Here is a 25,008-nt window from a genome sequence, read left to right on the forward strand (position 1 = left end):
TCCATGCCCATCTTAAAAGCCCCCAGTGAATTTGCCTCCACCACCCTATCAGGCAACATATTCCAGGCATCCACCACTCTCTCAGTAAAAAACATACCTCTCACGTCTCTTCTGAACCTACCCCCTTCACCTTAAATGCATGTCCTCTGATATTGGATCGCTCAATAATGGGAAAAAGACATTGCTTGTCCACCCTATCTATGCCCCTCATAATTTTATACATTTCCAACAGATCACCCCTCAGCCTCCGCCGCTCCAGAGAAAAGAGCCCAAGTTTGCCCAGCTTCTCCTGAAATCACATGCATGGGTGGGGTGGGATGGGATAGACGGAATATCACTGGCAAGACCAGCATGTATTGTTCATTCCTAAACTTCATAGTTTGCTATTTCAGAGGGCAGATGAGTCAACTACGTTCATGGGTCTGGAGCCACATGTAGGCCAGGAGAGGTAATGAGGGCAGATTTCCTTCCCTGAACAACAACAGTAAACCAGATGGCATTTTATGACAATCCAATTGTATCAGGTCACTGCTACCATCGCTGCTTACCTACCTACCTACCTATCTACCTACGCACCCACCCACTTCCTCACTCACTCACTTACTTCCTTACTTACCTCATGTAAGTTCCTCAGCTGCCATAGAGGGACTTGAACTCATGATTCTTGATGAATCATCCTGGCTTCTGAATACTCGTGCAATAACGTAACCACAATGCTCATTCAACCATTCACATTTGAAACTGGGGTATCACCAATTCAGTTCTCTGATCACCTGAACAATAGCCATGAAAACTGCCAACCTTTTTACAGGAGGCGCATACTTTTCCTCAAAACTAGAGTCGAAAGGAGGTTAACACAGGTTTACAGTGTATTTAGATATTTATGTCATGTGTGCATCTGCTTGGAAAGTTTGGTAAGTATTTACAACCATAGTTTTTGAAAGATTTGTGGCAAACAGCTGGAAAGATGAGCATGGATTACTAAGCAGCTCATCAAGGTGATTGTGCCCAATCTTGTGGCATTGGCTTGTGTTGATAATTTGCACATGCGCCCATCATCTCCTTGTGCTGCCAGCAAGTGCAACAAGGGAAGTGCAAACTAGCCAGCAGCTGAAATCTAGGTAAGATAAGATAAAATGAGATATCCTTATTAGTCACATGTATATCAAAACACATAGTGAAATGCATCTGTACGTAAAGTGTTCTGGAGGCAGTCCGCAAGTGTCGCCACGCTTCTGGTGCCAACATAGCATGCCCACAACTTCCTGACCCGTACATCTTTGGAATGTGGGAGGAAACCGGAGCACCTGGAGGAAACCCATGCAGACACGTGGAGAACGTACAAACTCTTTACTGACAGTGGCCGGAATTGAACCCGGGTCGCTGGCGCTGTAATAGCGTTATGGTAACTGCTACACTACTGTGCCTGCCCCTAAAAATCTAAAGATCTATATATCTAACGAGAAACACATACGGGCATTAGTGGTCATGAGTCTTTCTTGGACTTCAAAATGAATTTTGAATACCTTTCAAGCTTTCCCAAGATTGGTCAGAATGTTTGCAGAATCGATGTGGTGGGGGAGAAATATGCAGCTTCAAGGGAACAGGGGTGGCGTGAGGTGAGTCTTTGAGAATCATACAAGATGAAAGTAGACCATTAGGCCCATCATATCCATGCTGGCCATCAAATCTATCCTATCCCATTTCCCAACACCCGATCCATCACCTACTATGCCCTGGTGTTTCAAATTCTCATCCAGATACTTCTTAAATGTGAGGGGATCTTCCTCCATCACCCTCTCAGGCAGTATGCTCCAAATTTCAACCACTGTCTGGGTGAAATTTGTTTGCTGAAACCACTTTTGAATTTTCTATCCCCCACCTTAAACCTATGCTCCCTGGTGTTGGACACTTCTGCTTCTCATCATTTTGTATATCTCAATCAGGTCGCCCCTCAACCTCTTCCACTCCATGAAAAACAATCCCAGTCTATCCAGTATCTCTTCATTATTGAAATCAGGCGGACTCATGGTGAACCTCTTCTATACCCTCTCCGGTACAATGGTAATTTTCCTATAGTGTGCAACCAGAACTGCACAAGTACATCAGCTATGGTCTAACGACTGTTTTGTATAGTTGTGTAGTTTATCCTATCATCTAGCTAATGCAGACAAGTATCCCACTTCACCAGCAGTGTGTTTCAGTTAATCAGGCAAACAACCTCAAGTGCCAAATAATGAGACAGAGTTCAGGAAGGAGAGAGAGCCTGGTGGCATGGTGCCAGGACAACAATTTATGAAGCATCATTTAAGAAGCACTTGGATAGGTACATGGAGGGATGGGGCTTAGAGGGATATGAGCTGAATGCAGGAAATTGGGACGAGCTGGGTGGGCATCGTGGCCTGCATGGACTGGTTGGGCCAAAGGGCCTGTATCTGTGCTGTATTGCTCTATGGCTCTGTAACAACCTTTCCAATGTTAGCAAAACAAAAGAGCAGGTCATTGACTTCAGAGAGCAAGGTATCACTGTTGCTGAGGTGGAGATAGTTGAGAGCTTCAAGCTCCTGGTGTAGATATCACCAACAATGTGTCCAGCCATGTAGATGCTGTGGCCAAGAAAGCACACCAGTACCACTACTTCCTCAGAAGGCTAAGGAACTTTGGCATGTCCTCATTGACCCTCACCAAATTTTACACATGCACCATCGAAAGCTTCCTATCCAGATGCATCACAGCTTGGTATGGCAACTGCTCAGCCCAAGACTGCAAGAAATTGCAGAGTTGTAAACGCAGCCCAGTCTATCACGAAAACCAGCCTCCCCTCCATTGACTATGTCTACACTTCCTGCTGCCTTGGGAAAGCAGCCAGTGTAATCAAGGACTCCTCCCATCCCAGTCATTGTCTCTTGTCTCCCCTTCCATCGGGCAGAAGGTACAAAAGATTGAGAGCACGTACCACCAGTCTCAAGGACAGCTTCTATCCCACTGTTATAAGACTCTTGCATGGACCTCTTGTACAATAAAGATGAAGTCTTGATCCCTCAATCTACCTTGTCATGGCTCTTACATTTTATTTGTCTACCTGCATTGCGCTTTCTCTGTAACTATAACATTATCAATGCTCAGTCACACAAAGGGGAAAAGAACCAAGCCCAAAGCCTTCTTCATGACAGGATTATGGGATTAAAAATTAAGAAGTCCTTCCCTTTGGGAACTGCACCAGCCCACTGAACCACCTCCTCTCCAATCCCCCAACCCCCATCCCAAACTTCCTCAGTGCCCTAAACCACAAGCCAGGTCCAAATCTAGTTCAGGAGAGTAGTTAGTCCTCCTAGGCTGGAAAGGATGAAATGACTATTGTGAATGGAACTAATGCTCTGTAAAAGTAAACTAATTTTAGAATTTCAAACCAATCAGTGGCAGATACAGCGTGAATAATGGCTGTGATTGTAAGTTAAGAAAAGGAGGACCGGTTTGTGCCATGAAATTGACAACAGCATTATCCTTATTATTCCCCAGGTGTAGCTGTGCGTGCTGGAGAATTCTTGTTATTTGCTGAAATATAGTGTGATATAATTTGCTTTGTTCTGTTCTAAAACAGTGCTAGGTTGCCGTTCAATATTAACATTGCTAAACTGCAGATTTGTTTCTCCTTTATTAAAATTAGTAAAGAGAATTAATTTAATTTAGGATTTCTTTGCAGCTTGACTAGTCATTTCAAAGCCTCCATTAATTCCTGAACAAGAACAGCTTGTAGACAGGAACATGAAACAGATGCAGGGCATTTCAGAATCAGAATCAGGTTTATTCTCACTCATGCTTTATCCAGCATTCAATGAGGTTTTGGTAGATCCATAACTCAATTCCATATACTTGCCTATCCTGCATTAGATTAAAAACAATTAATTTCTGTTTTAAAATTAATAATTAACTGTTTGCTGAAGAAAGGTAGTATTTTCTTGAATCGTTTCCGAGAGTTACTCTTGAGAGTCTTGACTCTTATTAGAACTGTGCTCACGATTGTAGACAACCAAGCTCACAGAAATAGTTCCTCACTTTTCACCCTTTCAGTTCCTGTTGAATCTTATAGAGCCTCAAAATCATACAACACAGAAACAGGCCCTTTGGTCCACTGAGTGCACACAACCATTTCCATCCATGCTTATCCTGTACTAATCCAATTTTATTCTCCCCACATCACAATCAGCTCCTCCCAGATCCCACCACTACACTACACCACACTACAATTAACCTCTCAACTCACATGTCTTTGGGATGTGGGAGGAAGCCCAGCCAGAAGCCAGAATGTGTAAACTGTATGAAGGCAGCACCAGAGGTTAGGATCGAACCAGTATTGCTGAAGCTATGATGAAGCAGTTCTCCTAGCATCCGTATTTAAATCATTCCTTGTTCCTCTGAATGCCAAGGCTAAAATCTTGCATTGCATTATCATTCCTCGTAATTTAACCCTGGGAGTCATTCTGGTAAATATACAATACCACCCTAACACCTCCCCTCCCTAAAAGCAAAATATACTGCACAGAACTGCTCAGTGTATTCCAGATGTGGTCTTTGAAAAGTTGAGCTTGCCTCCTTTCCCCTTCTACTCCAGGACTCTAATTATGAAGGCCAGCATTCCAGTTGCAGCATGACAATTTCCTCTCTTTACTTGTGATATTTTAATGATCTATCTGCTTGGATTTGCCAAAATATAGTGATAAATTTAATGATCTATCCATGTCTCTTGGTTCAGGTTTCTCACTGTTTCAGGTTTTTCACAATTTAGAAAGTGCTCTTTCCATGCATTGCCCCCAGACACCAACTCTAACCTGCTCCATGGCAGCTGCCTGAAACTGAACCAGATAGTTGGCAGCTTTGGTGTTGTAGTTGACCCACGGATGAGATGCAGACTTTATACCCATACCATCACTAAGACACAATTTTCCATCTTTGTAATACCATCTGACTCTACACCTCTCTCTGCAACTGGATCCTTGACTTCCTGACCAACAGACCACAATCAGTAAAGATAGGCAGCAACACCTCCGGCACGATTATTCTCAACACTGGTGCCCCACAAGACAGTATCTTCAGCCCCCTAATCTACTTCCTCGACCAGTCACGGCTGCGTGACCAGATTGTGTTCTAACTCCATCTACAAGTTTTCAGCTGGTACCACCATAGTGGGCCGTATCTCAAATAATGATGAGTCGGAGTACAGGAGGGAGACAGAGAGCCTAGTGACATGGTGTCATGACAACAACCTTTCCCTCAAAGTCAGCAAAACAAAAGAGCTGGTCATTGACTTCAGGAAGGGGAGTGATGCACATGTTCCTGTTTATATAATTGGTGCTGAGGTCGAGAGGGTTGAGAGTTTCAAGTTCCTAGGAGTAAACATCACCAATAGCCTGTCCTGGTCCAACCACATAGATGTCACGGCCAAAAAATACTCACCAGTGCCTCTATTTCCTCAGGAGGCTAAAGAAATTTGGCATGACGCCTTTGACCCTCACCAACTTTTATCAATGCACCATAGAAAGCATCCTATCTGGATGCATCACAGCCTGGTATGGCAACTGCTCTGCCCGTGACTGCAAGAAACTGCAGAGAGTTTTGGATGCAGCTCAGCACATCACAGAAACCAGCCTGCCCTCCATGAACTGTCTACACTTCTCGCTGCCTTGGTAAAGCAGCCAGCATAATCAAAGACCCCTCCTATCCTGGACATTCTCCCTTCTCCCACCTCCCATCAGGCAGAAGATACAAAAGACTGAAAGCACGTACCACCAGGCTCAAGGACAGCTTCTATCCTGTTGTTATAAGACTATTTAACAGTTCCCTAGTACGATAAGATGGTCTCTTGACCTCATGATCTACCTCTTTATGGCCTTGCACCTTATTGTCTTCCTGCACTGCATGTTTTCTGTAGTTGTAACACTTTACTCTGCATTCTATTATTGTTTTTAGCTTGAACTACCTCAATGCACTGTTTTAATGAACTGTATGCAAGGTAAGTTTTTCACCGTACCTTGGTGCATGTGACAATAATAAACCAATTTACCAATTTACTTAAAACTATTAAGAATTATGGTCACTAGAGCCAAAGTGTTCCCTGACTGTCACTTCAGTTACTTGCCTTGCTTTGTTCACTGAGAGGAGTTCCAGTATTGCACCTTCCCAAGTAAGGCCCTCTGTATATTGATTCAGGAACGTATCCTGGACACATTTCATAAATTCCACCCCATCCAGGTTCTTAATACTCTGGGTGGCCCAGTCAATACTGGGGAAATTTTGAGCAATTTTTCTACACACCTGCTCCTCAAATTCTGGCTGACTATTGAGGGGTCTATAGTTCAGCCCACCAGAGTGACCATCCCCTTCTTATTTCTAAGTTCTACCCATATGGCCTCACTGGAAGATCCCCCAAGAATGTAATCCCTAAGCACTGCTGTTACATCCTCCCTTATTAAAAATCTGTCCTTCAGTGAAGTTCCTTACTGGAAACGGCTCTTAAAGAGTCAAGCAACTATCCCAGTTGCATAATGTACCCACATGCATAATGGGTGAGCTTTAACCTTCATTTGAATGGTAGTATTGATATTCTTATAAGCAAAAATAAGTAAACCATCTCTGCAAGGATATTGCTTGACTGCTTCATCATCTGAATATCACAGTTGTTCTGTTGGTTAATTATCTTCTCAGCAAAGCACTGCCTATGAGCCTTCATGAATTTTCCGCTCAATATGAAGCAATTGGCTGCACTCCATTCCCCATTTAAACCGGTTGGCCTGTAATCAATTATATTGTGCTATGGTCATGAATGCCAAGGTCAATCTCAATTGAACTGGGACTGCACAATCCCACACCAATCACACAGCATGTTCCCCATGCAATCACTCCTTATGCGGAAAAGAAAATGTTATGTCTTATGTGGGATATACTAAAAATAATTTCTTCTTTATTCTTTCCGACATGCAGTGTTGTGCACATTCGGGTAATAACTAGTTGAAAATGGTCAGTGCGTACAGATAGCGGTCCTAGTGATTGTTACAGAGCCGGCTCAGAGATACTGTGACTCCTTTCATTGTGTGTCTAGTATTAATATCAAGAAACATCAACCAGGAATCAAACATAAATCGTTCCAATCATTTCCCTCTGATTTACTATAATATTGGATTGATTGCAAGTCAGGTTTCTAGAACTGAGACTGAGTACATGAAAACTGGAAGTTAATCACAAAACAAACACACTGAACCATTAGCCTCAGTAAGTACTTGTTTTATTTTCAAATCAACAAGTTGTGGGCTGGAGTATGATGCCAGGAGCTTGAGGAATAACCTGGCAACTGAGTGCATATGTGGAGGAGTGCTATAATGTTGGTGCTCCTGTCTAGTTGAGAAGCTATTTCTCTGCCTTTTGAAGCAACTGAAATGATCTCAAAGTACTATTCAAAGTAGGGAATGATAATTCTGTTTGTGTTTTGGGCTATATTCCCCCCTCTAAGCACAGATTTGCTTATTAAGTATGCAGTGAGAGATATACGGAGGGTGCTAACTCTTTTCCTAACCAATCATTGATTCTTTCATCTTCAGCAAGAGCTGACAGCAATTTCTATCTGCTAAACAGTGAATGGGACTCTCTTTCTCTTTTTCCTTAACAGATCATTAATCATTGCTTTCATAAAGATATGATTTGTTTCTAGTCCAGGCATATGTTACCTTAAATGAAATTTCGTAAATAAGATCATAGAATTGTTGAAGTGTTGTGGTACTGAGGGAGGCCATTTAGTTCATTTAGTTCGTGTTAGTTCCTTGTAGAGCAATCCCGTCAGTCTCATTCTCTTGTTCTTTTCCTGACCCTTGCAAATTAGTCTCTCCAGAATTATGGAATTGCTGTAGGACTGACAGACACTAGTTAGTCCATCAAATCCATGGAGAACATCCATTATCTAGTATTTGGAAGATTATTTTTAAACAATTTGTTGTGTTACAAAATTATCATTTGTTTTCTTTCCCTTCATGTAACAAAACAATCTTTTCAATTCTGATCCAGTGGCAACTTTATAAAACTCCATAATTCCTGCATTGCATTACGCAATCATGCATCCTCAATCATATTCTTTTAAAGAGTTTATCCAAATTGTTAAATGCTGTGGATTTGATGCAAATATCAGAGAATGGATAAACTGAGTGCTGGAACTGTGAGAGCAGAAGACATCTCTGTGATAATTCCAGAGTTTGCAAAGGATCTCCATAGAGACAGCGCCTTTAAGAGCTATTGACTGGTTCTTAGAACAGAATTTTACCTACCCTCAACACACTAAATGATGAAAATGTATAGATCCCTTGATGCAATAGAGGAGGGGACTGAGGATCTTCTTCTGAGTTGTGACTCAGCTCAGATCCATTTCTGCTAGCAACAGAAAGTGTGGTTTTTGGTATGTCTTATTGGGGCTTTTGTACCTACTTTAGGAGACAACCCTTTGGAGATTCAGCAATGGACTGAGGTAAAGGGCTGCCAGGGTTTTTAAACCATCCAGTGATAGTCCTTCACTTCTCCCATTACATTTAGAATCAGGCATGTAGATTATCCTTAACTTTTCTCAGCTCTGCTTTTTTAATGTCTGTGCTGATCTTCATTTTTCTCATGAAGTCCACTCTGTGATTTACATATTTATGGACTATAGCTTGATAAACAAACTGCTGCCTTGGTTGCATGAACAATTTTCCTTATTTTAATTAACAATATAAATTAAAAATAAGTGATTTTTTCAAAAAAAACGTGCATTTATAAACATGCTTGAAAATGTTTCACAGCCAGCCAATGATTTTAGAAGTGTAATCATTGTTGTTATGTAATTTAAAACAGCAGCCAATTTATGCAGAGTTAAGTTCCGTGGACACCATTGAATTTAATGGAAATGAAACTGAGGCAAAACAAGCTTTCCTTTGGCAGAACAGTCTGTCAAAATCATCTGTGTCGCTGCCTGATAACAAATTCACTGATACACCTATTTTACTACCAACTGTGCTGAGTATCTTATTTCGGTTTGTGGGAGCTTGCTGTGCACAAGTTGTACTGTTTCCTATGTTACAACAGTGACTACACTTTATAAGGACTATGTTGCTGCATCGTGCTTTGAAATGTCCTGAGGTTGTGAAGGCTAATGCATAAATGCAAGTCTGTCATCCTTGTGAAAGCCTTGCCTGGTGATATGTCTGCAGCCAGACCAGAATGTTTAAAAGCTCAATGCTAATCACAGAATGCCTCGTCCTCCTTCTAAGGTAGTCCTTCAGAACCGTGGATAACTTGCTTTGACTCTGGCTTCGTGGGCTCTAAGATTGATGAGGCCATGGATGGGGAAGGTTTTGCCTTATGGGCCAGGTGGGTGAGTAGTTTGTGAGGTGGCTCCTTCTTTCCAGTGTTAATGCAGGGCTTCTGTGTATTCTTAATGCATGACCTCAGTGTTCTCAATATCATTCCAAATGTTTTTTATCCACCTTGAGTGGTTATGGGCCAGAGATTCCCAAGAGTTCATTGCGATGTTGCAATTTTTTAAGGAACCTTTGAGCACATCCTTGAAACTTTTCCTGTATCCACCTAATAATCTCCTCCTGTGACAAAGCTTGTTCATGTCAGACACATGGTTTGTCTTGGTGACAAAAAAGCTGCAGATGCAGAAAATCTGAAATAAAAACAAAAATGCTGGAAGCACTGACCTGCGGAATGTTTCCAGCCCTTTCTGATTTGTCTTGGTGTTCCTCCAATGCACATATAAGTAAGCTGAGACAAGAAACTTCTGGTATTCCATGTCCGAAGATCATCTAGGGCAGGCTGCTTTTGAACCTTTAACAGAAGTCTAATTCAATTCATTGCATGGGATTTTGAGCAAGATTATATAGATAGAGATCTGTAGTTTTCAACCTTTTTTTTCATTTGCAAGCTTCTATGGAATTTTGAATGGAAGAATATACCTCATTGGAAGTCTATTCTATGTACCATGAGCATGAGTAACTAAATTAACACCACACTCAGATAGCTCAATGTACTGACCTCAGCAACAGCACTGCCCCAAAACCCCTTTCTCCTCTCTTTGTTTTCCCTTATTCCTGTGGCTCCCTCAACCCTTCTCTTTCCCATTCCCCTGCCCTCATGACCTGCCCATCTATTCCACACCTTCTTTGCTTTATTCCATGGTCTACTGTCCTCTCCTACCAGATTCCTTCTTCTTCAGCCCTTTACCTCTTCTACCTATCACGTCTCAGCTTCTTACATCTCCACCCTCCCCCACCCACCTACCTTCTCCCTCTCAACCTGGACTCACCTATCACCTGCCTGCATGTACTCCTCCCCCTCCCCGACCTTCTTATTCTGGCTTTTGCCCTCTTCCTTTCCGGTCCTGATGAAGGGTCTTGACCCGAAACGTCGACTGTTTATTTCCCCTCCATAGATGCTGCCTGACCTGCTGAGCTCCTCCAGCATTTTGTGTGCGTTGCCCCAAATCCTTCTCCTCAGATTCTACACATACTGCCCGAACTGTTGAATTCTTCTGGCACTTTCCATTTTCCAGTTTAGCTTTTATTACTCTAATCGTATAAGTCTGGACTGCTAGGCAAATCCCACAACCCTATTATTACACAGACCAAGAAGCTTAATGTGCTGGTAACTTCTGCCATTAAGCCATTTTAACTCAGCACATCACAGACATTCCTTTTGTTCTAGATATCCATTTTTCTCCTTCTCTCCTACTGAAAACTAACTTGTATCTCTTTCTTTCTCCATTCTGATGAAGGTCCACTGAAGTCATAGAGTCATGGAGTCATAGAGTGGTATAGCATAGAAACAGGCCCTTCAGTCAACTACATCTCTGCTGATCTTTTTGCCTATCTACACTAATCCCATGTGCCCGCAAGGATCACACCCAAAATCTTGACTATTTCTTTTTCCACAGTTGCTGCCTGACCTTCTGAGTTTTTCCTGCATTTTCTGTTTTTATTTCAGATTTCCAGCATCTGATTCTTCTTTGAGGGATTTTTTTAAAGGCTTTTCCTGTTGTTCTGGGTGTTATTCTGGGTGTAACTAGCTAAACAACACAAGAAGAAGATCCCAAACTGAAATAAACCATTGTGCGAAACAGAATGTCAGCCCAGTATGAATGGGCTGATAAGTATCCACTGCCAAATGGTTGCAGTCAAAATTAAAGAATAATATCAATGATGACAGAAGCATACCTTCTCTGACATTTAAAATTTTTGCAGACCTTCCTGGACATAGTTTGTGGACCTTGGACACAGGTTGATGACCATTATTATCAATAGATAAAACGTTTTCAGAGATAGCTCATCTGTGTGAAAGGGTTTTCAAAATCAACTGTGACATTGCTACTAAATCAACATTAGGGACTGGTGCATTTGATATTTTATCTTTAGATTGGAAATGCTTAGTACACTTCCCTTGCATCTGTCAGAACCCCGCTAACAACATACAAATTTGTGGCTTTCTGTAATCGGCACTGACAGTTAATTTCATTTGAAAGGATTCCTTCTTTCTGGCAGTTATGCTTCTCGGCAAGGAAACCTGGAGCTTTTAAACTATTGATCATCACTAGAATTGCTGTAGGAATGTTTTCTGGCAGCTTCCTTTTGCTGTTTGATGGGGACAGAAACTGATCAACATGTTTGAGTCTTGAAACTAAAGGACTGTGAGGATCGTGTGACTGCCTGATGCACAATGTGCATTTGCACATTGTAAAGACGACAGCATAGACTCATAGAGTTACACAGCATGGGAATGGGCCCTTCGGCCCAATTTGTCCATGCTGACCAAAGTTGTAAATTGTAAATTGATTTATTATTGTCACATGTACTGAGGTACAGTGAAAAACTGTTTTTCATGCCATCCATATGGATCATTTCATCACATCAGTGCATTGAGGTAGTACAAAGAAAAACAATAACAGAATGCAGAATAGTGTTACAGTTACAGAGAAAGTGCAGAGCAGGCAGACAATAAAGTGCAAGGCCATAACGAGCTAGATTTTGAGGTCAAGAGTCCATCTTATCGTACTAGGGGATAGTTCAATACAACAGCAGGATAGAAGCTGTCCTTGAGTCTGGTGGTATATGCTTTCATGCTTTTGTATCTTCTTCCCAATGGGAGGGGGGAGAGGAGAGAATGCCTGGGGTGGGTGGTGTCTTTGATTATGTTGGCTGCCTTACTGAGGCAGCGAGTATTGTACACAGAGTCCATGGAGGGGAGTCTGGTTTCCATGATGTGCTGAGCTGTGTCCAAAACTCTCTGCAGTTTCTTGTCACAGGCACAGCAGTTGCCATACCAAACTGTGATGCATCCAGATAGGATGCCTTCTATGGTCCATCTATAAAAATTGGTGAGGGTCAAAGGGACATGCCAAATTTCTTTCACTTTCTGACAAAGTAGAGGCACTAGTGCACTTTCTTGGCCATGCTGCCTATCTAAATGCATGCTGCTATCAATGTTTGAAATGGAGAATGGTGTGTTGGGAATGTGCATTTACGTAAGTTAGTGGAGATGGGCTGAGACATTTTGTGAGAGTCTAAGTTGATGCTCCCTCTATGGTCTCAACTCAATACTTCTCATCTGTATTGACCATGGAGAAAGACATGGAAGCTACTGAGTTCCGGGGAAAGAAGAGCGATATCTTTAGGCAGCATCTCCTGTAGATACTACCAATGGTGGGGAGGGATGTGCCTGTGATGTATTGGGCCGAGTCCACTACTCTCTGCAGCTTCTTACGTTCCTGTGCATTTGAATTGCTGTACCAGACCATGATGCAACCAGTCAGGATACTTTCAACAGTACATCTGTAGAAGTTTGTTAGAGGGTTTGGTGACAAGCTGAATCTCCTAAAAAGTAAAGACGCTGGCATGCTTTCCTTATGATTGCATATATGTGTTGGGCCCAGGACAGGTCATCCAATATGTTAACGCCCAGGAATATAAAGCTACTGACTCTCTCCACCACCGATTCCCCCAATGTAGACTGGCACACGTTCACCCTCCTTCCTCTTCCTGAAGTCAACAATCAGCTCTTTAGTTTTGCTGACGTTTAGCGAGAGGTTGTTGTTACAGTACCGCAACCAGGTATCCTATCTCACTTTGGTAAGCTGACTCATCACCACCTGTGATTTGTCCAACAACAGTGGTGTCATCAGCGAATTTGAAGATGGTATTGGAGCTGTGCTTAGCCACACAGTCATGTGTGTATAGAGAGTAGAACAGGGGGATAAGCACACAGCCTTGAGGTGCATCTGTGTTGATCAACAAGGAGGAGATGTTACCAATCCTCACTGACTGAGGTCTGCCGATGAGGAAGTCGAGTATCCAGTTGCAGAGGGAGGTACAGAGGCCCAGGTCTTGAAGCTTGATGATGAGCTTGGATGGGATGATTGTGTTGAAAGCCGAGCCATAGTCGATGAACAGCAGCCTGATGTACTAGTTCCTGTTGTCCAGAGCAGAGTGAAGAGCCAGAGAAATCTCATCTGCTGTTGACCTGTGGTGGCAGTCAGCAAACTGGAGCGGATCCAGGTCATTGCTGAGGCAGGAGTTGATTCACACCATAACCAAACTCTCAAAGCACTTCATTTCAGTTGATGTAAGTGCTACCGGACGGTAGTCATTGAGGCAGGTCACCACGCTCTTCTTGGGCACTGGTACAATAGACAGAATAAAAAGCATTGAGCTCATCTGGGAGTGATGGGTCGTTGCCTGTTATGCTACCTTTAAGGTGAGAGGGGGAGGTTTAAAGGGGACCTGAGGGGTAAATTTTTCCACACAAAGTTGGCAGCTGGAATGAGCTGCCAGAGGAGGTGGTGGATGCAGGAACAGTAACAACATTTAAGAGGCACCTGGACAGTTACTGAATGAGCAGGGCATAGAGGGATATGGAATTAATGTAGGCAAGTGGGATTAGTATACATAAACATGATAGTTAATATGGATGTGGTGGGCTGAAGGGCCTGTTTCTGTGCTGCATAACTGTGGATCTTTTCAAAAATGTATTGGCTTATTTTGCAAGGCAGCACATTTAAACTGTCAATGTTTTGAGAATTTAAACTGGAAGATGGTGTGACCCTGTTTTATTGTTGAAAAAACAGGCACAACACATGAATGTCCTGTCGAATCATGATTGTAGAACGAACAAGCACCTAAGGTACACAGCAAACAGAAGGTCCATGCTTAAAGATATGCAACAATTCTCACCCTTATTTTTAAGTGTCAGTGAGATAAAAGTAATTTACTTATATATTCAATGAACACTAACCATAACTCAAGCCTAGAGACTGGCATTTGGAGTGTCTCTTTGTCTCATATGGGCCGTTATGTTGCAACTTTATAAAACACTGGTTAGGCCACAGTAGGAGCACTGTGTGCAGTTCTGGTCACCACACTATTGAAATGATGTAATTGTGCTGGAGATAGTGCAGAGGGGATTCACCAGGGTGTTGTCTGAAACTGAGGATTTTGCTTAGAGGAAGAGATTGGATAGGCTTGGCTTGTTTTCCTTGCAGCAAAGGAGGTTGATGAGAGACTTGTTAGAGGTATGTAAGATTATGAAAGGTTTTGGTAGTGTAGATCACTGTTGTACACCATTAGTTAGACCATAGGAGCAGAATTAGGCCATTCGGCCCATTGAGACTCCACCACCACTTGATCATGGCTGATTTATTTTCCCTGTCAACCAACCCCATTCTCCTGCCTTCTCCTTGTAACCTTTGATACCCTTACTAATCAAGAACCTATCAACCTCCACTTTAAATATACCCAATGACTTGGCCTCCACAGCCGTCTGTGGCAATTCAACATCCTCTGGCTAAATAAATTCCCATCATCTCAGTTCTAAAGAGATGTCCTTTTATTCTGAGGCTGTGGCTCTGGACCTAGACTCTCCCACTACTGGAAACATCCTCTTCATGTCCACTCTATCCCGGCCTTTCGATATTCGGTAGTTACAGGCTTCCAATCAGAAAAACATGCTTCCATCCCTTCCTCCTTTCACTAAGATCTCTAAAAGCCAAAAGGTGCTTGAACAAGCTTCAAGTATGTTCTCAGTCTCCACTTCATCAAGGGTTCTGCAGTTGTCTTTTCCATGCTGGTGTGCAGAATTGTTCTGTAGTTCAGCAAGAAATCAGCCAAGCAATGTTTCCTCTTCTGTGCTGAACCCACCAACGAAACTTTTTTTTCTTGAGAGCTTCTTAAACTATTCTGACCAATCTTCCGGCTGCTCTATTTGAAACCAAATAATATAATGGAATGAGAATATACTTGATACCATGCAGTGTCACAAAACTTGCAGTGCCTTTCTCTGAAAGTTCAATGTCTGTTCGAAGATACACTTCAACACTGTTTTTTTCTAGGACGTGTCTGTGACTTAAAACAGAATTACTAAAAAGTTCTCATTGTTTGTCCCAAATGTTTAAGTCACATTATCACTTCCAACATTGGATCTTGCAAAGTAGTTGTGTCAGAGCATCCACAATGAGGTTCTGAGTGGAGCTCCTGTACTCGATGGCATAATCATACTGCAATATAAGGATTACCTGTCTTTGCGTTCTTGATGCTGCCATATCACTGATACAGGCCTAAAATTGTTGTAGGGTGAAAGATCTACCTCGTAGAAACTGATGTAATTTCTTGATTCTAAAAACTAATTGCTTTTTATTCAATTTTTGCATAATTCGGCTTGCTCTTAAGTGGAGTATAAGAAACAAAAGCCTGGTTTACTTATGTCCATTGTTCATCACTTATTACAATTCATACTTCAACTTACACACTGTATTATAATGATCAAGAAGAGCATTGTCTGCTTAGCTTCTCTTGCATGTATATATTCTGTTTCTCCTTGCTCCAAATCTGTTCTGCATCCTTCCAAAACAAGTGGTGCAAAGGCGTGAATGCTGTCACTAATCAGGAAGGGAACTGCATTTAAATCTGCACCATCTCTTGCCCTGCTTTATCTTCAGTGTTTGGCACTTTACTGATGGCCTCTGCTCTTTCTGTCACTGATTGTAGGCCATTAGTGTTAACCTTCAAATCAAGGTGCAAACCTTCTCATTGCAAAAATACATATTTGCTTCATTTGTACTTCACATTGTCGTCATCTTTTAAACACTTCTTCCAAAATCAGATAGTTTTCTTCTCCTTTGCTTCAGTCAATCAGTAGATCATCTTGTTTACTAAAGCAATGATCCACTCTTTGGAAAATCTTGATGAAGAGGTTGCGTCTATAGGGTGATCTCATGTATGAGTAGAAAACTTTTGTGTACTGATGGTCAATTACTACTAACTAGAATAAGTATCCTGAGTCAGTATTAGACAATCTCTGACAATATCAATTCATATGTCAATGCATTGGTTATCAATCAAAATCTGTACTCAAAAATCTATTTAACCGCTGCCACTACAGTTTGCAGCAGGGTAGCGTAGTGGTTAGCGTGATGCTATTACAGTGCCAGCGATCAGCGTTCAATTCCGGCCTCTGTCTGTAAGGAGTTTGTATGTTCTCCCATGTCTGTGTGGGTTTCCTCCAGGTGCTCTGGTTTCCTCCCACATTCCAAAGACATACGGGTGGGTTAACAAGAGTTTAAGTGGGTGGCGCTGACTCGTTGGGCTGGAAGGGCCTGTACCATGCTGTAAATAAAGTTTAAAGTTTAAAAGTTTAAAAAGTTTGTGGCATGTAAACTGTACCATCCATTTCTTATTGTTTAAATTAACTTCAAAACTATGAAATCCTCCTCTTTATTGTCATTTTGAATTGCCTCTGATATAGCATTTGTTTCTTGTTTAGCTCTGGATCTTCAGGGAGTTGAAATGTGATCCTTCTTTCAGCAACTGAAACAAGACCAATTCCATACCTATGACAGCAACTGATTGAATTGGTTTCCTCTGAATCAGACAGAATCAAAAACAGAATTAGAATCAAGTTTATTATCACTGATTTATATGATGTGAAATGTGTTATTTTGCGAAATTACAAAATAAATAAATAGTGTAAAGAAAAGGAATAATGAGGTTGTTTTCATGAGTTCATGGATCATCAGAAATCTGATGGCAGAGGGGAAGATGCTGTTCCTAAATTGTTGAGTGTGGGTCTTCAGGATCCTGTACCTCCTCCCCGATGGTAGTAACGAGAAGAGGGCATGTCCCAGATGGTGAGAGTCCTTAGTGATGAATGTCACCTTCTTGAGGCACCACCTCTTGAAGATGTCTTCAGTGGTGGGGATGGTTGTGCCCATGATGGAGCTGCCTGAGTCTATAACCCTCTGCCGCCTCCTGTGATCCTGTACATTGGAGCCTCCATACCAGGTGATGATGCAACCAGTTAGAATGCTCTCCACCGTACATCTATAGAAATTTGTAAGAGACTTTGGTGACATGCCGAATCTCCTCAAACTCCTAACGAAGTAGACGGAGGAGATGTAACCTAAAAATCAGGGTCAGAGGATTCTGGGTAGTAAAATGTTGTAACTTCCTTGCAACAAAGCAGTTAATGTCAACCCGAGTAATAGATTGAATCTGAAACGGATTTACATTTTTCCAACCAAGGATTTTAAGGGATATTGAGCTAAGGCACATAAGTGAAGTGAATAAACACCTCAGCCATGATCTCATTGAATGGCAGGACATGCACGATGGGCTGAATATCCATTCCTGTACCGCCGTTGATGATTTCTTGGTGGTGCAGTGGGAAGAACTGGCAAACTGGTTTGTGATGTGCTCAACCTCTTGAAAGATCTGGAGGTTTAAGTTCATTTCTTTGTCCTGGGTTTAATTATTAACAGCTGCTTAATGCAAGTTCTATGCAATGCTTGATGGAGATCTGTCCACTTTGAGGCCAAGTTTTCCTCCAGGGTGAAAGGTTGTTTACTCTCCCTTCTTGCAACTACTGCCCCTTTTTGCCTCATAGCTCCCTCTGACACAGTCCAGATAAAGCCCTCTTATTGAATTCTTGGAGGTAGCATGAGGGAAAATTGTTTGGATGCATGCATAACAGTATCTTGCAACTTCACAATCCACTGATTATGAAAACATTTGCCAGCCACGTCGAGCATAAAATGATGAAATAATTTTAATTTCTGAACTGCAGTCCTGAGGCAAAGTTTCAGCTTCCTAGAGATTATTTAAGAAGGGAAAATAGTTTATTAAATAATGTACAAGATGAAGTGCTAACTTTAGTTAGCTTTCTCTTTCCTTCAGTCTGTATGCAAACCGTCTGTGATTTTGGCTCAGTTTTCTCCCTCTACTGGTATACCTTGGTCTGCCAGGCAAGTCCCACAGCCCTGCCATGAACAATACTTACCACAGACAAAGAAGCGCAATCTGCCACTAACCTTTTACTCATTAGTCTCACCCCATAGGAGATATTTTCTTTGTTCTATTCTGATTCCTCCCCCATCTTCTACGCAACCGAAATTAATTTGTTTTCTCTCATTTCCAGTTCTGATGAAAGGTTTCAAACCTGAAACATTAACTCTTTTTCTGTTTCTCTTTCCACAGATGCTGCCTGACCTGCTGAGTGTTTTCTGATTTTATTTCAGGTTTCCAGCATCTGCACTTTTTTTTTACTTTAAAGTATTGAGCCATAGAGTCATGCAGCACAGGAACAGTTGTACTTTCGTCCACCATGTCTGTCCCAACTATCCTATCCATTTATACTAATTGCTTCTGATTAATTTACTAAATAGAAATTTACTGACCATCTTGGATATAGTTTTACCCTCTTTCTGTTATAAATCTGGTTGGGGGATGGATGCTGAGTGGTGGTCTGCAGATAACTAAGGAATTTGGTTTATTTCATTAGCTGGTTTCTGGGGTATGCTGCTTTGTCTAAAGGAGCTGTGGTTGTCTTCCAATCTGCATCATCGTGGTCCTTGCACTTTATTTGTCTAACTGCACGGCGCTCTCTCTGTAACTTTACCACTTCATTCTGCATTTGGTTTTCCTGTTTACAACCTCAGTGTACTTGTGTATGGAATGATCTGACTGGATGGCAAGCAAACAAGAGCTTTTCACTGTATTTCGGTACAGGTGACAATAATAAATCAATAAACTAATCTTGAAAAGCAGTAAACTGGATATGCTGGGAACCCAAAATAAAATATTGAATTCTGGAAGCGGTGAGACAACGCCTGTGTAGAGAGAAAAACTGTTGACTTTTCATCAGAACTGGAAGGGCTGATTATCTGAAATTGTTAAATTCAAGGTTAAAATGTTCTAATCGGAAGATAAAATGTCATCAGTTGAACTTATGTTGGGCATTAGTTAGGACAGTATGAGAGGCCAAAGGTCAGAGTGGGAGTGAGACGGAGAATTACATGACAAGAAACTGGAACCTCAGGGTCACTCTTGCGGACTGTACATTTATCCAAACTGCATATGGTTTGTCCAGTGTAGGTGAGATGATATCATGAGCACTGACTGCAGATCTACAATAAATTGGAAGGAGTACAAGTGAATTGCTGCTTTACCTGGAAGGAATGTTCAGGACCCCAGATGTTGGGGAGGGAAGAGGTAAAAGGGCAGATGTTGTGGGTCCTGCGATTTTTGGAAGGTGTCATGAGAAGACAAATGGACATTGGTGGAGACAAAACAATGAACCAGGGAATTATAGAACATAGAACAGTACAGCACAGAACAGGCCCTTCGGCCCACAATGTTGTTCCAACATAGCTAATTCCTTCTACCTACAGAATGCCCATATCCCTCCATTTTCCTCTCATTCATGTGCCCATCCAAGCCCCTCTTAAAAGCCCCCAATGGATTTGCCTCCACCACCCTATCAGGCAACGCATTCCAGGCATCCACTGCTCTCTGTGTAAAAAATGTACCCCTCATGTCTGTTCTGATCCTACCCCCTCTCACCTTAAATGCATGCCCTCTGGTATTGGATCGCTCAATAATGGGAAAAAGATATTGCTTGTCCACCCTATCTATGCCCCTCATAATTTTATACACTTCCAACAGATCACCCCTCAGCCTCTGCCGCTCCAGAGAAAAGAGCCCAAGTTTGTCCAGCCTCTCCTGATAGCACATGCCCTCTAATCCAGGCAGCATCCTAGTAAACCTCCTCTGCACCCTCTCTAAAGCCACGACATCCTTCCTGTAGTGAGGTGACCAGAATTGCATGCAATACTCTAAATGCAGCCTAACCAGAGTTCTATAGAGATGCATCATAACTTCTTGACTCCTGTACCCAATATCTCAATTAATGAAAGCAAGCATTCCATAAGCCTTCTTAACCACCCTATCTACCTGTGTAGCCACTTTCAGTGAGCCATGGATTTGCACCCCAAGGTCTCTCTGCTCTTCAGCACTGTTAAGGTTCTTGCCCTTAAGAGTGTACTGCTTCTTGACATTAGTCCCACCAAGGTGCAACACCTCATATTTATCCGAGTTAAACTCCATCTATCATTTCTCTGCCCACATCTGCAGCTGATCTATATCACGCTGTATCCATCACCAGTCTTCTACAGTATTCACAACTCCATCAATCTTGGTATCATCCGCAAACTTACTAACCCATCCATCAACATACTCTTCTAGGTCATTTATGTACATTACAGAGGGAATTGTCCCTTCTGAATGCTAGAAGGAGAAGGGAAGACATTCTGATGGTGGATCATGTGGTAGAGAGCTACCGGCCACTGTCACCTTAATACTCCATGTGGGAATGTGAAGAAATATGGAGATACACAGAGAGATACTGGAACATATACAACTGGTTTATTCAACTATATATGAATATTTTTATATATATTGACCATTCTTGGGCTGCTTGAATGTTTCATTACTGGTATAAATGATCAGGATGCCTCAAAATATGAATCCGTATTGGCCAAATGGCTCTTCCTTGTAAATTTCTGCTTAGTTAATACCCCTTTAAGCAAGTCCCATGAAGTAACAGTTGTCAAGTGGTTCTGAATTCTGCACTTTGATTTAGTGGTGTCGCAACAACAACCTCGCACTCAATGTCAGCAAGACTAAGGAATTGACTGTGGACTTCAGGAAGGGGAAATCAAGAGAACACACACCAGTCCTCATTGAAGGGTCAACGGTGGAAAGGGTGAGCAGCTTCAAGTTCCTGGGCATCAACATCTCAGAGGATCTATCTTGAGCCCAACACGTTGATGCAATCACTAAGAAGGCACACCAGCAGCTCTACTGTTTTAGGAGTTTGAGGAGATTTAGTATGTCACCAAAGACTCTTGCAAATTTCTACAGATGTACGGTGGAGAGCATTCTGACTGGTTGCATCACTGCCTGGTATGGAGACTCCAATGTGCAGGATCGGAAGAGGCTGCAGAGGGCTGTAGACTTAGCCAGCTCCATCACGGGCACAACCCTCTCCATCTCCAAGGATATCTTCATGAGGTGGTGCCTCAAGAAGGCAGAATCCATCAATAAGGACCCTCACTACCCCGGACATGTTCTCTTTACATTGTTATCATCAAGGCCCACACTCAACGTTTCAGGAACAGTTTTATCCCCTCTGCCATCAGATTTCTGAACAGTCCATGAACATTACCTCATTATTCCTCTTTTGCACAATTTATTTATTTTTGTAACTTATAGTAATTTTTGTCTTTATATCCTGCACTGTACTGCTGCCGCAAAACGACAAATTTCACGACATATGTCATTGATAATAAACCCAATTCTGATTCTGAGTTAGGTATTCCTTGACAGTGCAATCTTTTTACCTTCTTCCCACAATATTTCTAAGAATGGGTTAATTCCTTTTGTTTACTAATACCAATTTAATTCAACTTTCTTCACTAATGCTACATTATATCATTATCAATTATGATAATGTTAAAATTAGACCAGTGGTTGTTTGCTGGTGATGTTGGCTCATTTCATCAGCTGCAAATGTAGAAGCTGTGGGATTTTCCCTCGACTACTGTAACAGATTCCAAATGAAGTGTGCTGCAAACAATAGGTCACGGCAGTGGAGTTAATTTATTATCTCAGAATGTCTGTTGGGAAGGCTGTGATGGGGCCTCATTAGCAACAGAAGAAGCCAGTGCCGTGGTTGCATTGTGGGGAAGGGGAAGGCTGGCAAGAAATCAGCAGATTTGTTATGGAGAAGCATACCCTAAGGAGACAAATTATTGTGACCCAATGGTCAGCTCCCACAACTTTTGAGGTGATCTCTATAAATTCTTATTGAGATTCCTAAACTGATATGACAACCCTTCAGAAAGTAAACACCTTAGACAGCTGCTATGCCCATATGGTGCAGTGAGGACCGTGCACTGTGTTTACGAGATGTCAGCAGTGTTTCATTTTTATTTTGCTTTGAATTCTGCTGAAAATTAGACTTAAAACATAAAATGAGCAAGATCGTTAAAAGCCAAAAGCTCTCACCAAACGGAGGCTCTCAGGAAAAAAACCTGACTGATAATCACAGTGAAAATACCAGTAATCTGGTTCAGGGAGATAATGTTAATAGGATGGGTGAGTGAATAAAAGATTGGGTTGGATGGAGGGAACAAAAATAGGAGAATCCTGAACAAGAGGATAAAGCAATAACGACAGAACATGCTTGAAACATTCAGCAGGTCGGGCAGCAAATGCAGAAGGAGCAATGATGTTAATGTTTCAGGTCAAAGACCCTTTGTTGGAAAGAGGAAAGAGAGAAAAATTGTTTTTAAGTTGGAGAGAGTTTAGGGGAGGGACACGGAGGACAAAGGGAATATCTCTGATAAGGTGATGCCAGGGTTGCCATGAGGAGAAGTTGTAAGGGAGATCATTCCCTTGATGGGTTATTGGGGATAATTAGAGAGAAAATCTGAACAAAGGAGCATAAGACAACTGTCAAATGAGGGCAGTTGGAGAGTGAGGACTAAGGCAGAGGAATGTAAATGTTGCAAAATGCAGAGCTGTCAGACTGTTATTGTTATAACTTCTAAGCAGAAAACAACTAGGTAGGGAAAAAAAATAGTTCAGATGGAGGGCAAGGCGATGTGCTGCAGCTGGTTGATGTGGGAGCTAGTGGACCCTGCTGTGGTGCACAGTGACCACATCTGCAGTAAGTGCACGAGGCTGGAGGACCTTCGGCTCAGAGTTGATGAGCTGGAGTCACAGCTTCAAACACTGCAAAGCATCAGGGAGGGAGAGAGTTATGTAGATGCTGTGCATGGGGAGGCAGTCACCCCTCCTTAAAGCAGGTACTTCTAGGGTCCAGGAGGTAGATAGAAGGATGACTGTCAGGGGAGAGAAAAAGAAAGGGAACAGGCAGACATTGCAGAGGACCCCAGAGGCTGTTCCCCTCAGTAACAGGTTTTCTGCTCTGGATGCTGTTGAGGAGGAGGACCTACAGGGATCAAGCGGCAGAAACCAGGTCTCTGGCACTGGGACTGGACCTGCTGCTCAGAAGCGAAGGGAAGAGAAGAGGAGGGCAATAGTGATAGGGGACTCAATAGTCAGGGGAACAGACAGGAGGTTCTGTGGACATGAGCGAGAATCCCGGATGGTATGTTGCCTCCCAGGTGCCAGGGTCCAGGATGTCTCTGATCGAGTCCATAGCATTCTTGAACGGGAGGCAACGCAGCCAGAAGTCGTGGTACATGTTGATACCAATGACGTAGGTAGGAAGGGGGATGAGGTCCTGAAAAGGGAGTTTAGGGAGCTAGACAGAAGGCTGAAGAACAGGACCTCAAGATTGCTGCCAGTGCCATGTGATATGAAGGTAAGAATGGGAGGAGATGGCTGTTGAATGTGTGGCTGAGGAGTTGGTGCAGGGGCAAAGATTTAGATTTTTGGATCATTGGGATCTCTTCTGGGGTAGGTGAGACCTGTACAGAGTGGACGGGTTACACATGAACTCGAGGGGGACCAATATCCTTGCAGGCAGTTTTGCTAGTATGGTTCAGAAGGGTTTAAACTAGTTTGCAAGGGGGATGGGAACCAGAGGGATAGGTCAGTGGAAGCAGTGCATGGAGTAAAGTTAGATCTAACATACAGAGAGGCTTTGAGGAAGGAGAAGCAGAGTATAGGGTATAAAAGTAGTAAGGTGGATGGGCTAAAGTGCATTTACTTAAATGCAAGAAGTATCAGGAATAAGGGTGATGAATTGAGAGTTTGGATAAATACATGGAACAATGATAGTTGTGGCTCTTGCAGAGACTTGGCTGTCACCAGGACAGGAATGTATACTGAATATTCCTGGATTCCAATGTTTTAAGAGGGATAGGGAGGGGGGGAGGGGTGGCGTAACTGGTCAGGGATACTATTACAGCTGCAGAAAGGGTGGATAATATAGGACGATCCTCTCTAGAGTCAGTATGGTGGAAGTTAGGAACAAGAAAGGAGCAGTTACTCTACTGGGAGTATTCTATAGGCCCCCCAGTAGCAGCAGGGGTACTGAGGAGCAGATTGGGAGGCAGATTTTGGAAAGGTGCAAGAATAACAGTGTTGTTATCATGGGAGACTTCAACTTCCCAAATATTGATTGGCACCTGCTTAGTGCCAAAGGTGTAGACAGGGTAGAGTTTGTTAAGTGTGTACAGGACAGATTCCTGTCACAGTATGTTGACAGGCCGACTAGAGGGGATGCCATATTAGATCTACTATTAGGTAATGAACCAGGTCAGGTGAGAGATCTCTCAGTGGGTGAGCATTTGGGGGACAGTGGCCACCGCTCCCTAACCTTTAGCATTGTCATGGACAAGGATAGGAGCAAAGAGGACAGGAAGATATTTAATTGGGGAAAGGCAAATTATGAGGCTATAAGGCTAGAATTTGAGAGTGTAAATTGGGATAACATTTTTGAAGGGAAATGTACTATGAAGATGTGGTTGTTGTTCAGGGATCTCTTGCAGGATGTTAGGGATAAATTTGTCCCGGTGAGGCAGAGAAGGAATGGCAGAGTGAAGCAACCATGGGTGACAAGAGAGGCGGAACATCTAGTTAGGAGGAAGAAGGCAGCATACATAAGGTTTAGGCAGCAAGGATCAGATAAGGCTCATGA

At 42.4% G+C, this 25,008-nt stretch overlaps 1 long non-coding RNA gene across 2 annotated transcripts in view; it reads left to right on the top strand.

The window, feature by feature from the left end:
• Window positions 1-7,180: 7,180 nt before the first annotated feature.
• Window positions 7,181-25,008, top strand: part of LOC127575401 (uncharacterized) — a 161,413-nt gene continuing 143,585 nt past the window's right edge. For both annotated transcript variants that reach the window (XR_007957050.1, XR_007957051.1), the window contains exon 1: window positions 7,181-7,266. This is a non-coding gene — a long non-coding RNA (uncharacterized LOC127575401). The remainder of the gene's footprint in view (window positions 7,267-25,008) is intronic.

This window comes from Pristis pectinata, chromosome 10, assembly GCF_009764475.1.
Source record: "Pristis pectinata isolate sPriPec2 chromosome 10, sPriPec2.1.pri, whole genome shotgun sequence".
Taxonomy (NCBI): Eukaryota; Metazoa; Chordata; class Chondrichthyes; order Rhinopristiformes; family Pristidae; genus Pristis; species Pristis pectinata.